Below are 17,500 nucleotides of genomic sequence, written 5' to 3'. Positions count from 1 at the left end.
GACACACGTGACCCGGATGTACTCGTGACCTTTGACCCTGGAATCCATTCAGTCGGGAAATAATTTTATCTTTAAAAACATACCCATAGGATTCAGTAGTCTGATGTCACGCCGCCCTGCAACGGCGGCCATCTTGGTTCTAAACAAAGAAAATCATTACTTTTTATTCTTCATGCTGGCTAGAACTTTTCATTCCCTTTACTAATGCCTTGTGATCAGAATGTGTAAAAGTCAAAACATGATCAAATTTATAGGGGTTTTTTTTTTCCTCTGGAAACGCTTTTATGCTCGCCGGAGAAATATTTCATACGGCGTCCGCCATTGTTCCGATAGTTTAGAGCCAGTGTTACTAAGTCATTAGGAAGGTACTAAGTCATTAGGAAGGAAGTGACGTTACGACTGTTGAAGAGTGTTAGTTAGCATCAAATCGTGTAACCACGTGATCAAAAATAAGTATTAAGATACTAGGGGGCAGGCATCGTTGGTTAATTAACCCGTAGATTTTTGGCCAATCAAAACATGGGTTTTTCGACACCCCGTCTAACGTGCTCGGACAAACATACACATAGTTGTTTATAAACAATAAAGTGAATGAACCCGACCCCTCTCTCTGATCATTGTTATTGTTTTATTACCGCCAAATGGGTGAAATTCATAACTCGATTTTCCCGATCATATTCTAAACGTTTAAGTTTACACAAAGTTTGCTGATTTGGTTCAATAAATACTGTGCGCTTGGCTAAGAAACTCACAACATTGCCATCCGGAAGTATACAGTACAAACACACAACACTATGTGTAACCTTTAACGTTTATAGTCTGGTTAATACAGTTTAGTGAGAATTACTCATAAACGCGGATGGCAAAAAAACAATAATAAAGGTTTGAGTGACGTCATCTTGATTATCTTTAGATAGAAGTAGTGGTGGTGGTGGTAGTTGTAGTAGTTGTTGTAGTATAGGTAGTAGTAGTAGTAGTAGTAGTAGTAGTAGTAGTAGTAGTAGTAGTAGTAGTAGTAGTAGTAGTTAGTAGTAGTAGTAATAGTAGTAGTAGTTGTAGTAGTAGTAGTAGTAGCAGTATAGTAGTAGTAGTAGCAGTATAGTAGTAGTAGTAGTAGTAGTAGTAGTAGTAGTAGTAGTAGCTAGTAGTAGTAGTAGTAGTAGTAGTAGTAAGTAGTAGTAGTAGTAGTAGTAGTAGTAGTAGTAGTAGTAGTAGTAGTAGTAGTAGTGTAGTAGTAGTAGTAGTAGCAGTAGTAGTAGTAGTAGTAGTAGTAGTAGTAGTAGTAGTAGTAGTAGTAGTAGTAGTAGTAGTAGTAGTAGCAGTAGTAGTAGTAGTAGTGTAGTAGTAGTAGTAGTAGTAGTAGTAGTAGTAGTAGTAGTAGTAGTAGTAGTAGTAGTAGTAGTAGTAGTAGTAGTAGTAGTAGTAGTAGTAGTAGTAGTAGTAGTAGTAGTAGTAGTAGTAGTAGTAGTAGTAGTAGTAGTAGCAGTAGTAGTAGAAGTAGTAGGAGGAGGAGGAAGAGGAGGAGGACGACGACGACAACGGTGACGACGACAACGACGATGATGTATATGATGATGATGAGGAGGAGGAGGAGAAGGAGGAGGAATGGGGAGGAGGAGGAATAAAATCAACCAAAGTATTCCATCTTGAAGATACCCTCGTAATTTTAGAATATTTCACTCCAACCTCTGACGGCCACAAAATCATCGACAAAATTCAATTGGAATCTGCTCGTATGCAAATCTAGTCCCAAACTGGAATGCTGAGTAATCCATGTACAAGATTGAATCTAACACCATTTTACAAATGTACAAGATTGAATCTAACACCACGTACAATATTGAATCTAACGCCACTTTACCATGTACAAGATTGAATCTAACACCATTTTACAAATGTACAAGATTGAATCTAACACCATTTTACCATGTACAAGATTGAATCTAACACCATTTTACCATGTACAAGATTGAATCTAACACCATTTTACCATGTACAAGATTGAATCTAACACCATTTCACAATGTAAAATATTGAATCAATCACTCTTTTAATTGAAAAAAAAATATCACAAATTGCCTATAAAGTTCACCATCCTTACATATATAGCTACATATCCCTAATGCACTCTGGTCACATTTGATTCATTTTAATAAAGATATATGGACGTTTTTAAAGACAAGTTGGCTATCCCAGATTTTACTGTTTTGAGAAAATCAACATTGAAGATTTCGATCCCATTAAATGTCCAATTACTCAAATACTATTCAAGAGTTTTTTTTCAAAACTTTCTGTATGGAATGATAATTAATCTTCTCCTATTTTTTAATTAAATATATTCCTATATTATATACAGTTCATATCACGTTAGATTTGTAATATATATTAAGTATATCCGCTATCTACTAATAAGGTCCGATGATGTACATTTTATCTACGAGATACACTCTATCATGGTTTCGTTATGGGCCTTGCTTCGCGTCGTTTATCCATTTTCACCTGTCGCTTCTCTGAGACGAATCGAATCGAACGGGACAGTGTTTCTGGTGGGGTGATGGGGGTTGGGAGGGGGGGGGGGAATAAGAGAGAGAGAAGGGGGGGGGGGGTTGAGAAGGGGGTGGAGGAGGGGCTAGGTATGAAGTTCTATCAAGCTACCTGTGGCTAAAACAGTTGATGCTTCCAGCTGTTGGTCATGCGATGCGGACTCTTGTTGTACTTCTCAGACGTGCTTTCAATCGATCGTAGCCATCGTTAACTTATAGTCTGACCGTAGCCATCGTTATGTTATAGCCTGACAATGAAATCCAAAAGGACTGGCAATTTGACGTCATTATTTGGTTTTTGCACCGCCTAGTGAGTTGTCGTTAGTAGAGCTCATGGAAACAAGTTATTTGATTGGTTGAACTATTGAATACAACTCACGATTTGTTTTCTTTTGTGGCCAAAGACTGGCATTTTGACGTCAAGTTAAGGATGGCTACGGCCTGACACTGACCAAAAAAATGACGTCAAAATGCCAGTCTTTGGCCACAAAAGAAAACAAATCGTGAGTTGTATCCAATAGTTCAACCAATGGAATCACGTGTTACCTTGAGCTCTACTAGACGGTGCAAAAAAACCTTTAAAAATGACGTCGATCTATAAGTCCTAGTGGGTTCGAGTGTCATGCTATAAGTTAACGATGTCTTCGTTTCAACCCAATATGGCAAAAATATAGATAGAACGAAATTGACGTCACTCAGGTCTATGTTATCACTTTTTGCCATCCACGTTTACGAGTAATCATCACTTTATAATAATAATAAAATGGCATTTATATTGAGCTTTACCCCGTTGTCACAGGCTCTAAGCGCTTTACAGAAATATAAAACAGAACATATTACAGTAACACAAGTTTGATGGAAACGTGATACGAATTCAATTTAACAACAAAACATCATAAACTTAACTGTATTATCCTGACTATAAACGTTAAAGGTTACTCATAGTTTTGTGTGTTGGTCCATTATAAATCCGGATGGCAATGTTGTGAGCCTCGTAACGAGCGCATACTATCTATATTGTAACACTATGTAATTGTGGGGTCCCCAAGATAGTTCAATTTGGTAGAGCACTCGCTTCACAATCAAATGGGACGATGACCGAGTCCGGGTGCAGTCGAGATATTTTTCTGACACCCTGTCTCTTCACCCAACAGTGAATGGGTAACTGGGTCTTTTAGATCTGGAGGGAGGAAAGTAGGTACTTTGCGATAGACTAACATCCTATCCAAAGGGTAAAAGCAATTATTATTGTCCGTTTCACGCTATTGAAACCGGGATAAAATCCATGAACCTTATTTCTCGGTATGAAAATTTAATTTTACAGGTAAGTTTATATATTATATGTCACCACAAATATGTAAATAATTTAAAGTCTATTTTCGAAATTTAACTTCATTTGATTCATTAAAAAAAAATTCTAAACACCATAAAATTATACATAAAATATCAGTACTAGTCTTTTTTTTTCTAATTAATGCTATGTGATATGGTTGCAAATTTTAGTGATTTTAAAAAAATTTTGTACGACACGTCTGTAAAATGAATTTCCGAAAGAATGAAAATAAAGTAGTAGTAGTAGTAGTAGTAGTAGTAGTAGTAGTAGTAGTAGTAGTAGTAGTAGTAGTAGTTTAGTAGTAGTAGTAGTAGTAGTAGTAGTAGTAGTAGTAGTAGTTAGTAGTAGTAGTAGTGTAGTAGTAGTAGTAGTAGTAGTAGTAGTAGTAGTAGTAGTAGTTAGTAGTAGTAGTAGTAGTAGTAGTAGTAGTAGTAGTAGTATGTAGTAGTAGTAGTATGTAGTAGTAGTAGTAGTAGTAGTAGTAGTAGTAGTAGTAGTAGTAGTAGTAGTAGTTAGTAGTAGTAGTAGTAGTAGTAGTAGTAGTAGTTAGTAGTAGTAGTAGTAGTAGTAGTAGTAGTTAGTAGTAGTAGTAGTAGTTAGTAGTAGTAGTAGTAGTAGTAGTAGTAGTAGTAGTAGTAGTAGTTAGTAGTAGTATATACTACTACTAATATATATAGTAGTATAGTAGTAGTAGTAGTAGTAGTAGTAGTAGTAGTAGTAGTAGTAGTAGTAGTAGTAGTAGTATAGTAGTAGTAGTAGTAGTAGTAGTTAGTAGTAGTAGTAGTAGTAGTAGTAGTAGTAGTAGTAGTAGTAGTAGTAGTAGTAGTAGTAGTAGTAGTGTAGTAGTAGTAGTTAGTAGTAGTAGTAGTAGTAGTAGTAGTAGTAGTAGTAGTAGTAGTAGTAGTAGTAGTAGTAGTAGTAGTAGTAGTAGTAGTAGTAGTAGTAGTACAGTAGTAGTAGTAGTAGTAGTAGTAGTAGTAGTAGTAGTAGTAGTAGTAGTAGTAGTAGTAGTAGTAGTAGTTGTGTACAGTCCATTTAAAAACCAATATCACGGGGCAAAGATTGTTGTTCGTTTTTAGGAAGAGTCAATAGGATGCAATAGTCTGATGTCACCTCGCCCAGCAACGAGCAGCTTTGTTCTAAACAAAGAAAATCGGTACTTCTTATTCTTCGTGCTGGCTAGAACTTTTCCACATGTCATGATCAGAATGTATAAAATTTAAAAAATGATCAGATTTATAAAGTTTTTCTCCCCTGGATACACTTTTATGCTCGTCGGAGAAGTATTTCATAAGGGCGTCCGCCATTGTTCCGGTAGTTTAGAACCAGTTACTGAGATATTCTGCGTCATTACTGGGGAAGTGACGTCACGACTGTTGAAGCCTATTCAACAAGTCACAGATACATCTGGTGAGGTGAGAGATTGCTATTTATTTACGGAAGAGTCCATTTTTTGGATAAACCGTTTAACAAAGTCAACACAACAGGGTGTAAGTAGGTTGTGTTTGGTAGAAAAAGTTGACTTTTTATTTTGTCAGTGTTTCGGCAAATAATACGGGGTTGCGTTTAGTAAAAAGTTGTCAAATGAAGCATTTGCGAAACGACATAAATTCAAGATGACTTTGCACTTTGCATCAAATACGAAAGAGGCGTGAAAGAGGGTTGAAGGAGTTTGCACGTTTTTTTTTATCTGCATCTGTAAAAGGAACTTTTATGAAATTATGTTGTATACGGTAACTAAGGAATAGTTCCGTGATTTCCCGTGAGATTTCAGGAGCCAACATCCCGAATTGACCAGTTACAACGTGTATATATATGCAAGTCTGACATCCGAACCAACTAATGAGCCTAGTTTAACATAGTGTTGTAATGGAAAGAATTTTGCGTCTTTTTTTTGTGGAGATTTTTATTACAACAATGAATTCATAAGGAATTGGGTTATCAGACCTGCGAATAAGTGCAAGTCAACATTAACATGTAGAAACAAACAAACAAACCAAAAAAAAAAAGAAAGAAAATCTCAAAATCGAATGTTCCTATGATTGTTTTGTTTTTTTGTGTTTTTTTTTCAGAGCAAACATTTTGAAACTTCGTATGACATGAATGAGCTGTGTAAAGGTTGCTGCTCGAAGCTCGAAGAAATAAATAATAATGTGAAATTGAATGTAAGCTTCAATTTAATTACAAAAACAGATCAAATGAAAGTTTCGGGTTTCCCCTTTATCAACAAAACAGGATGAATGAAACAGCACAGATGAATGAGATAATGTGGTAGTGGCGTAGTTAAATTGTTTTGTTGATTCATCTTAACTTCGCCACTACGACATCATCTCATTCCTCTGTGGTGTTTCATTCATCCTGTTTAGTTGATAAATGGGAAACCCGAAACGTTCATTTGATCTGTTTTTGTAATTAAATTAAATTGAAGCTTACATTCAATTTCACATTATTATTCATGAATGAGCCGACAACTTATTTTCTTGAAAACGACTGAATGACGGAACAATTTGGAAACTGACGTGCACTTGTTTGAAGGTCTGATAACCCAATTCCTTATGGGGCCCTTCGTTGTAGTAATGGAAATCTAAAAAAAAAAACGACGCAAAATATTATCCATTACAACAATGTTAAACTTGGCCCATAATTGGGTTCGGATGTCAGACCTGTATAATATAGTATGCATACGTCATTTGCAAAAAAACGTAACTTTCACCATAAATTTGGAATCCGTCATCGACAAACACCGGGTCTGTGAATAAAATTCAGTAAAGAATTGAATTTAATAGTCTGATGTCACGTCGCCCGGCAACGGCGGCCATCGTGGTTCGAAACAAAGAAAATCATTACTTTTTATTCTTCATACTGCCTAGAATTTTTCATATGTCTTGTGATCGGAACGTATAAAAGTCAAAACATGATCATATTTATAATGTTTTTCTCCTCTGGATACACTTTTATGCTCGTCGGAGAAATATTTCATAAGGGCGTCCGCCATTGTTCCGATAGTTTAGAGGCAGTTACTAAGTTACCATGCGTCATTACGAGGGAAGGGAACATTGCGATTGTTGAAGCGTATTTTGACCAAGGAATTAAGCATGATTCTAGAAATAACTCCAAAAAGAATAATATAGATAGTATGCACTTGGCTAAGAAGCTCACAACATTGCCATCCGGAAGTATAACGGACCAACACACAAAACTCTGTGTAACCTTAAACGTTTATAGTCTGGTGAATACAGTTTAGTGAGAATAATTCAAAAAGGCGGATGGCAAAAAAACAATAACAAACACCTGAGTGACGTCAACTAAGAACTATCTCTAGACAGAGCGAAGACGACGTCACTCAGGTTTTTGTTATTGTTTTTTTTTTTTTTTTTTTTTTTTTTTTTGCCATCTGCATTTTATGAGTAATTAATTCTCACTAAACTGTATTATCCAGACTATAAACGTTTAAGGTTACACATAGTTTTGTGTGTTGGTCCGTTATACTTCCGGGTGGCAATGTTATGAGCTTCTTAACCAAGCGCATACTATCTATAAGTTCTTAGGTGTTTTTGCTGTTGTTGTTTTTCCATATATGTATGGCTAAAACGTCAGTTTCACGGATTCTGTTCATCTTGACATAGTAGAAAACGGTAGGGGCTGCCTGAAGCCGGTGATCGTGAAAATACTCACGAAAGAGTGAAAATGGCGAGGTTTCGTATGGGAACAAAACAGAGAAGAACAGAACAGAGCACCTCTTTGACACGGCGGGTCGCACATAATAAATCAATTTATGATATGTAAACAATTCAATGAATTCGTTAAAGTCTTACTTACACGAGAGGGTTATGAATATTCATGTTTTCCAATAGGGTGGGTGTTAACCATGACAGAGTGATGAACAATAGAAATAGATCATAAAATGGGTGGGACTGAAATCTTATACTATATTAATTTAATTTGTTTCCCCATACATTATATAAAAGACCGATATAGCGACGATAGGAAAGATTTTTAAAATGAGTCGTTATAACAGAACGGATATTTGAGTGGAATAAATGGGTATCGGAATGGATTTGGCAATACGCTTCAACAGTCATGACGTCACTTCCCTCGTAATGACGCATGGTAACTTAGTAACTGGCTGTAAACTATCGGAACAATATCGGACGCCCTTATGAAATATTTCTCCGACGAGCATAAAAGCGTATCCAGAGGGAAAAAAACGTTATAGATCTGATCATGTTTTGACTTTTACACATTCTGGTCACAAGAAATATGAAAAGTTCTAGCCAGTATTAAGAATAAAAAGTACCGATTTTCTTTGTTTAGAACCGCGATGGCCGCCGTTGCTGAGCGACGTGATATCAGACAATTGAATCCTATTTATACCGGTATATGCGGTTGATATGCAAAAGGGTTTGTCGTTGAAAAAGGCGACTGACTGTGAAATGAGTCAGCTGAGAGATATGTAGTGTAAACAAAAAATTACTCTGCAATAGAGAAGGGGGTATGATGATTGTGATATAATCAGACCATTAAACAATACTGGAAGGATGGGGGGGGGAGGGGAGGGGGGAGACTATTAAACAATATTGAAAAAAAAAAGGGGGGGGGAACCATTATACAATACTGAAAGGAGAGGGGGGGGGGGGGAGGAGGAGGAAGACCATTTAACACTACTGAAAAGGGGGGGGGGGGGGACGTAGTATCAAAGCTAATGTTTTTAATGTTTACATGTTAAAGGTAGTTGAATGAAAATATCTATGCGCATGTTCATTTTTAATACATTTTTTTTTTCCAATTTTGAAAAGTAGCAAAAAATATCCAGGATTGAGTGAGTTAATATAGATAGATAGATAGATAGATAGATAGATAGATAGATAGAAAGATAGATAGATAGATAGATAGATGATATAGTAATAGATAGATAGATTAGATAGATAGATAGATAGATAGATAGATAGATAGATAGATAGATAGATAGATAGATAGATAGATAGATAGATAGATAGATAGATAGATAGATAGATAGATAAGATAGATAGATAGATAGATAGATAGATAGATAGATAGATAGATAGATAGATAGATAGATAGATAGATAGATAGACAGATAGATAGATAGATAGATAGATAGATAGATAGATAGATAGATAGATAGATAGATAGATAGATAGATAGACAGATACGTCCCTTTCTTATTGAACGTTAAAGAACGTTATAATACATAACAAGAGGTATTGTAGTCATGGGATGGTAGTAGATAGTGGTAGTAGTGGGACAGACGAATGACAATGGATGGCATGGAGATGTCACCGAGTGGTACGCCATGATGGTAGAATGCCACTCTAAAACAAATATCCATCACACAAGACGTCAACAAGTCGCTTGACAACGTTACCACATCGTCAACATCAACAACAGGCAGCTCTCTACCGTGTGTGTGTGTGTGTGTGTGTGTGTGTGTGCTGTAAGTGTGTATGTATGTGTGTGTGTGCGTGCGTGTGTGTGTTGTGTTGTGTAATCACGATCGACGTCTACATATACGGAGGTCTGATAATCTGCCCAAAATGTTTTGGACTCATGGTTGAAAGTGCAAATGTGACCCATCGCCTCAAAACGGTTTTATGACGGAACGAACCAGATGCTTAAAAGCGGAATTTAATGTTAAACTAGTCAAAAATATAAATTGTTGACATTAGCACCCTAAAATATGGTATCCATTCTCCTCAATAAAACATACAAACTCAACACAAGTCTGATATTTCTGGCTCTAAACTAAATTTTCAACATCTTAACCATCCCGACTTAATACCGTTTGGACGCGAAGGGTCACAAATATAATATTATGTAGGTACTCTCAAACCAAAGCGGCTATGTGGTCTAGTGGTATGACACTCGCTTTCGGATTGGAAGGTCCTGGGTTCGAGCCTCGCTCGGCGCATTGTTGAGTCCTTCGAAAAGGCTCTTTACTCATCACCTTCTCTCACCGTACTCGAGTTATATAAATGAGTACCTGGCCGTTAACAGCGTTGTCTCTGTCGGAAAAAAATTGTAATATCACCTAACAGGCGTCACGTCTCGTTCTACACGTTACATGTTGCTATTGGCCAGGAACCCTTTATAAAGCGCTTAGATCATGTTTAGTGGATATTGCGCTATATAAAAAGCTCTAATTGTTTGGGGTTTTTTTTCTTATATTTTTCAAACTCACTTTTTTTTTCTTCATTTCTTTGATCTTGGTTATGAAGGACAGGATGTTTGTTTGTTAAAATCACTTTACAATCCATTGGAGTGAGAAGGGGATATAACTCAATAAATATGAGAAGTGTGGAAATCCATAGAGGTAGAAAATGGAAAGAGTGATGTCCCTTTAATCGATTTCTCTCCCTCCTTCCGTGTAATTGTTTATTGTGTCCAATGTGATTGGTGCACTATTTAAAAAAAAAAACAAAACAAAACAAAACAAACAAACAAACAAACCAACACGTCTCTTTTTGGTCATTCATCCATACAAGATATTCCCTGTGCTTTACATACATTCTTAGATTAAAGGGTTGGGGAAAGGCTGTGAGAAGAAGAAAACTAAAAGAAGAATATCTAGCAGTCGGGGGACAGGGTTTTGATGAAGTCGATGATCCAAGGGAAATAACTCTTTTCCGCTTCTATGGCAAATAATTATTTCCACAGTTTCATCCTTTGTAGTAGTGCTATTTGAAACTCGCTCGATGTGTTTTTTGGGTTGTTTTTAGCGACGTGCGCTTATTTGCTGGTGTGATTAACCAAATTTCTCATGGGCCCATTGTTGTAACAGATTTTGTTTTTGTTTTTAAGGGTTTAACGGCGCTTGCAACACTTTTAGGTCATATCCGTGCCTATAAAAATAAGAAAATGGGATAGTAAAAAGTGCTAGAATTACAATTAAAGCACCCAAGAAAAGGTAAGACGAAGAGGAATAGGTTCAAATAGAAAACATATGTAGATTCCAAGAGCAAACTATCTAAGTGCTTAGTTTGAATCACCTAAAAGTCTTATCCAGACACAAGCACAGGTCCCCACTAAGAGGAATACACTCAAAGGTTTACAAATTATATATAAAACATAAACAAAACATAATACAGCTCATAACAGAGAGATGATTTACAAGGAAAAAAATATAATCTCCCAAAACTAACGATACATTTGACTGTTCCCCTCTCAGCCGGTGTATCCGGCCAGGGCCAGGACAAAACCAAGTAATCTCATTCCAAGACAAAGACAGAAAGCCAATGGAAAACAGACATAGGGGGATAGAAGACACAGTATGTGCCTCCTTGGCCACAATGGGAGGTCAGGAACCCCACCCAGGTTGTAACAGAAATCTTTAAAAATGACGTAAAATATTGCCCATTACAGCAATGTTAAACAAGGCCCGTAAGTGGATGTCAGGCCGGGATATATATATATATGTGTGTGTGTGTATGTGTGTGTGTGTGTATGTGTGTGCCTGCGTGTGCGTTGATACAACTCGTATTTCTAATTGCTTTTGCTTACTAGAACGGAAGGTAATTAATTGTAACTGACGTACGTGAAATCAACTCACAAAAGGCCCAACAATTCATCCACGATAATCGTATTATTCCTAGATATACCGATTCTAATTACAGTGAGAATGGAAGATTATTTGTATGTGTGTTTATATATTGTTATGGTGCCCGTATGGTCCAGTAAGGGTTATTTATTTATTTATTTATTCACTGATTTATCCATTTAATTTATCTGTTTATTTATTTCCGGAAAAAAATGTAATATCTCATTCTACATGTTAAGCGTTGCTGTTGGCTAATGAGCCCTTTTAAATCGCTTTGAGCACTTTTAGTGGATATTGCTCTATATAAAAGCTTAATTTGATTTGGTTTTTATTGTTATTTTTTTACAAGCCCATCCCATTTATCTTGCTTTTTCGTTGGTGATTCTAATGTCAGATCTGCAACTTCTTCTCTATCATTTTCCGGCTATGTGGTATAGTGACATGGCAATCATTCGGATCTGAAAGCCCACGGTTCAAGTCCTGCTGTGAACGGCGCACAGTTGAGTCCTTGGAAAATGCTCTTTACTCACATTCTTTCACCGTACTCATGTGTTAAATGATACCTGGCCATTAACATCGTTGTCACTGTCCGAAAAAAAAAATTAATATCGCCTAACAGGTGCCATGTGTAACAGGTGTTAAGTGTTGCTGTTGGCTAGGGACCCTTGTAAAGTGCTTTGAGCACGTATAAAGGATATATTTTCTATATTAATGCTCAGGTTGTTTTGGTGTTTTTCTTTCCTTATTAACTAGCGGGGATATTCCTCTAACGATAATAGTGTCGAAAGCGTCTTCTTCTTCTTCTCTTCCTCCTCCTCCTCCTCCTCCTCCTCCTCCTCCTTCTCCTCCTCCTCCTCCTCCTCCTCCTCCTCCTTCTTCTTCTTCTTCTTCTTCTTTTCTTCTTCTTCTTCTTCTTCTTCTTCTTCTTCTTCTTCTTCTTCTTCTTCTTCTTCTTCTTCTTCTTCTTCTTCTTCTTTCAGCGAATCCCTCATTTTGCAGGGTTGTCATAATGAATACCACATCTCCGTGTATCTCGGAAGCGCAGTAAAACCCCTAAAAAAATAAACACGGTGGTTTTGATAACGCCAAATTCTAGTAAAAACATTTGACGTAACACGGGCGTCAAGTGATCAATCAGTGAAGTGCATTAATCTATCTAAGCAGGTTAGGAATCTGGGGGTCTTGGAAATCTATCCATGTCATTCCGTATAAAAAATGTCTGTAAATCTTTGACTTGTGAAATCAATAGAATATTCTTTGTCAGAAAGTTTTAGACTAAAAAATTAATGGTTTCTTTGGTTTTATCAAAACTTGATTATTGCAATTCCCTTTTGTCGGGTCTCCACTGAATTTAACTGCTAAATTACAACGGGTACAAAATTCAGCAGCCCGCATAATATAATATCAAAAAATAATATTCGATCATATCACCTATCTTTTGGAAAATTGTGACCTCCGCCTCGAAACGGTATTAAGTCGGATTTTTCAATTTTGGAATTTTGGTACTCAATCATAGCTTATTTTATGCTTTAAAATTTGATATCAAATTTATAATATTCTGATTATTCATTAACGAGATATGACCGTTTGAAGTAGGGAGAGTGTAAAAACCAAGTTTTGAGAAAACCGACTTTGATGTGAGGCACCATTTTCACGCACTGTCAAATCAATGGGCAAAGATTACTCCTTCGATACGGGCATTGGAAATTTGACGAGAAGAGTAAAACTTGCAGAGACGTCAATTTTCAATTTGACTCACAGGAATTTCAATGCCGAAAGAGGAATTTCCGCACACAAAAAAGGAAATTTGGATGGTATTTGGTTCGTGTTTAAATATTGTATAGATCTAATAGATAACTGATTAGAACTTATATTATGATATATAAACACATTGCCAAATACAGTCCAAAAGTTTCCTTATTTCCAATGAAGTAAAGCTCCAAATCCTAATGGTAGTGATTGTAATAATGGTGGTAGTGAGGATGATGTGTTGGTGGTGGTTGTTGTTTTAGTAGTAGTAGTAGTAGTAGTTAGTTAGTTAGTAGTAGTAGTAGTAGTTAGTTATATGTAGTAATAGTATTATGTTAGTTAGTAGTTAGTAGTTAGTAGTAGTATTAGTTAGTAGTAGTAGTAGTTAGTAGTTAGTAGTAGTAGTTGTAGTAGTTAGTAGTAGTAGTAGTAGTATGTAGTAGTTTAGTAGTAGTAGTAGTAGTTAGTAGTGTAGTAGTTAGTAGTAGTAGTAGTTATTTGTAGTAGTAGTAGTAGTAGTAGTAGTAGTAGTAGTAGTAGTAGTAGTAGTAGTAGTGATGGTGGTGGTTGTAGTAGAAGTGTTGATGAAAATGTGGTGGTGGTGGCGGTTGTAGTGTATGTGTGTGTGTGTGTGTTTGAGAGAGAGAGAGAGAGAGAAAAAAAGACAGAGAGTGTGCGTGTGTGTGTGTGTGAGTGTGTGTGTGTGTGTGTGTGTGCTAAAAGTGCATGTAGTGATAAGTAGAGCAACACGGACTTGAAAAACTAACGAGTCTAAAGTTTGAGGTTGAAGTATTTTTGATGAGCTATTATTGGCAAGTACAGGAAATGAACATGAACATGAATCCAGTGAGCGCAATTTATTGATTTGTGTATGTTTGTGTGTGTGTTTGAGAGAGAGAGAGAGAGTGTGTGAGTGCTAAAAGTGCATCTAATGATAAAGTAGAGAAACATGAAATTGAAAAACTAACGAGTCTAACGTTTGAGGTCAAAGTATTTGTGATGAGCTATTATTGGCAAGTACAGGAAGGTGAACATGAAAATTAATCCAGTGAGCGCAATTTATTGATGTGTGTGTGTGTGTGTGTGTGTGTGTGCATGTGTGTATGTGTGTGTTTGTGTGAAGAGAGAGAGAGAGAGAGAGAGAGAGAGAGAGAGAGAGAGAGAGATTTGAGCTAAATTTCTTTGAAGGGTTTTTACGGCGCTTGCAACACTGGTTGCAGTAGTATTGGCGGTGGTTGGGGTGGCGTTGTGGTGGTTGTAATAGTAGTTGCAGGGATGGTGATGTGGTGATTATTGCAGTAGTGGTGGGGACGGTGATGGAGTTGTTGTTGTAGTAGTGGTGATAGGGATGGTGATGTGGTTGTAGTAGTGGTGGTAGTGATGGTTGTAGTAGTAGTGATGATGATGTGGTGGTGATGGTGGTTGTAGTTGAAGTACTGGCAGTAGTGATTATGATGATGATGTGGTGGTGGTTGTAGTAGGAGAGGTAGTGATGATAATGTGATGATGGTGGTGGTTGTAGTAGTAGTTGTAATGAAGTTGATGAGGTGGTGGTTGTAGTAGTAGTGGTAGTGATGATAGTGTGGTGGTGGTGGTTGTAGAAGTAGTGGTAGTGATGGTGGTGGTTGTAGTAGTAGTGTTAGTGATGATGTGGTGGTGGTGATGGTTGTTGCTGTAGTGGTAATGATGATGTGGTGGTGGTGGTTGTAGTTGTAGTGATGATGATGATGCGGTGGTGGTTGTAGTAGTAGTGGTAGTGATGGTTGTAGTAATAGTGATGATGACGTGGTGGTGATGGTGGTTGTGGTTGTAGTAGTAGCAGTGGTGATGATGATGATGATGATGATGATGATGATGATGATGATGATGATGTGGTGGTGGTTGTAGTAGTAGTGGTAATGAAGATGATGTGGTGGTGGTGGTTGTATCAGTAGTGACTGGACAGGGGGGTGGAGGTATCCTTGGAAAATTTTAACTTCACCGGAATTTGACGGAAGTTGCCCGTAACCCGAATTGTTTTTGCTCCAGACGGATTTTTTTCTGGTATAACCAGAGTTTTGTTACCGCTGCATTTGGCATGGGCTGATAATGTTTGATAATGTACATACAAATATTTGAAATAATCCAATGATTAATTATGTAGTTGTTCATTATTATGTAAGATGTCCTGAAAATAAATAAAACACCAAAAAAAAAAAAAGAAAAAAAAAAAAAAGAATGCTGACAATTTTATGACATTGTTCAATTTCTTTTATATTTAAATAAAGAATCAATGAAATAAGAATTATTAATAACAATTTCATGGAGGATGTACTTCGATGTGACACACACACATACACACACACAGAGTGAGAAAGAATAAAAAATAAATACACACACGCACACACGAACACACGCACACACACGCACAGAGGGAGGGAGAGAGAGAGAGAGAGTTTTGTGTTTGTGTGACAGTATATGTGCTGGATATGTTATATAAGGCTAAAATATACTGATTTACTACTACTACTACTACTACTACTACTACTACTACTACTACTACTACTACTACTACTACTACTATTACTACTACTACTACTACTACTACTACTACTACTACTACTACTACTACTACTACTACTACTACTACTACTACTACTACTACTACTACTACTACTACTACTACTACTACGACTACAACCACTACTGCTACTAATATCGCCAGTTAGGCGCCGTGTAACTTCTTTCATGTTGCTGTTAGCCAGGTAAAGCGCTTTGAGCACGTTTAGTGGATATCGCGCTATATAAAAGCTCAAGTTGTATTGTTTTTCTTTTAGCTCTAAGCCAAAAATTCCGGTTGTTTATCGACTATTCCAGCCAACACAATGACAGGCCGTAGCCATCGTTAACTTATAGCCACTAGAACCGTAGCCATCGTTAACTTATACCCACTAAAACCGTAGCCATCGTTAACTTATAGCCACTAGAACCGTAGCCATCGTTCACTTATACCCACTAAAACCGTAGCCATCGTTAACTTATAGCCACTAGAACCGTAGCCATCGTTAACTTATACCCACTAAAACCGTAGCCATCGTTAACTTATAGCCACTAGAACCGTAGCCATCGTTCACTTATACCCACTAAAACCGTAGCCATCGTTAACTTATAGCCACTAGAACCGTAGCCATCGTTAACTTATAGCCACTAGAACCGTAGCCATCGTTTACTTATAGCCACTAGAACCGTAGCCATCGTTAACTTATAGCCACTAGAACCGAACCTATCGTTAACTTATAGCCACTAGAACCGAAGCCATCGTTAACTTATAGCCACTAGAACCGTTGCCATCGTTAACTTATAGCCACTAGAACCGTAGCCATCGTTAACTTATAGCCACTAGAACCGAACCCATCGTTAACTTATAGCCACTAGAACCGTAGCCATCGTTAACTTATAGCCAATAGAACCGTAGCCATCGTTAACTTATAGCCACTAGAACCGAAGCCATCGTTCACTTATAGCTACTAGAACCGTAGCCATCGTTCACTTATACCCACTAAAACCGTAGCCATCGTTAACTTATAGCCACTAGAACCGTACCCATCGTTAACTTATAGCCACTAGAACCGAACCCATCGTTAACTTATAGCCAATAGAACCGTACCCATCGTTAACTTATAGCCACTAGAACCGAACCTATCGTTAACTTATAGCCACTAGAACCGAACCCATCGTTAACTTATAGCCCCTAGAACCGAACCTATCGTTAACTTATAGCCACTAGAACCGAACCCATCGTTAACTTATAGCCACTAGAACCGAACCTATCGTTTACTCATAGCCTGACACTGACCAAAAACTGACGTCAAAATGCCAGTCTTTGGCCACAAAAGAAAACAAATCGTGAGTTGTATTCAATAGTTCAACCAATGAAATAACTTGTTTCCATGAGCTCTACTAACAACTCACTAGGCGGTGCAAAAACCAAATAATGACGTCAAATTGCCAGTCCTTTTGGATTTCAGTGTCAGGCTTTTACATGACAACGGCTACGCTAGAGCCCACTAGGACTTATAGTTTTACGTCATTTTCTAGGTTTTTTGCACCGTCAAGTGAGTTGTCGTAAGTAGAGCTCAAGGAAACAAGTGATCCCATTCGTTTTTGACCTGTTGAATACAACTCACGATTTCTTTTCTTTTGTGGCCAAAGACTTGTTTTTTGACATAATAATTTTTTGGGCAGTGTCAGGCTATATGTTAACGATGGCTACGGACAGGCAGGTCAATCAACAGTTGGTTTATCTCGATGTGAGAATGGGAGCGATCTATATTAACTTTC

General features: G+C 37.2%; 1 protein-coding gene across 1 annotated transcript in view; it reads right to left on the bottom strand.

Annotated features, from left to right (window-relative positions):
* The window catches only part of LOC144978010 (uncharacterized), a 194,024-nt gene that overhangs the window by 59,435 nt on the left and 117,089 nt on the right, over positions 1-17,500 (bottom strand). The window lies entirely within an intron of this gene.

Source organism: Berghia stephanieae, chromosome 8 (genome assembly GCF_034508935.2).
Source record: "Berghia stephanieae isolate SIO BIC M18660-M18661 chromosome 8, UCSD_Bste_1.3, whole genome shotgun sequence".
In the NCBI taxonomy this organism is placed as follows: domain Eukaryota; kingdom Metazoa; phylum Mollusca; class Gastropoda; order Nudibranchia; family Aeolidiidae; genus Berghia; species Berghia stephanieae.
This window is presented reverse-complemented; position numbering and strand designations above follow the sequence as displayed.